Below are 352 nucleotides of genomic sequence, written 5' to 3' on the forward strand. Positions count from 1 at the left end.
ACTGCTGTATGTATAAGTCATGGGCTATCAATGAGACAAAGTCATCTATAAATGGCACCCTGTATTGCGCAGCAATTTAACCCCAGTCAACTGCTTATGAGGCAGCGACACTATCCACTTCATCACTAAGACTGTTTACCCACGCAGACTAAATTGACCACACTCAATAGTGGTATCTACAGTATTGGAACAGGCGAACCAACCGATCAAACAGGTTGTTCTTGGTGTCATGATAGCGGCTTGGCTTGAAATATTTGTGGGCGTCGGGGATTGTAGGGATGGATAAGGTATGCTAAAGATTTTTTCTCTCTCAAGATTTACTGTAAGTCAAGGGAAAACGCTGCTGTGAATG

This window comes from Clupea harengus, chromosome 25 (genome assembly GCF_900700415.2).
Source record: "Clupea harengus chromosome 25, Ch_v2.0.2, whole genome shotgun sequence".
Lineage (NCBI taxonomy): Eukaryota > Metazoa > Chordata > Actinopteri > Clupeiformes > Clupeidae > Clupea > Clupea harengus.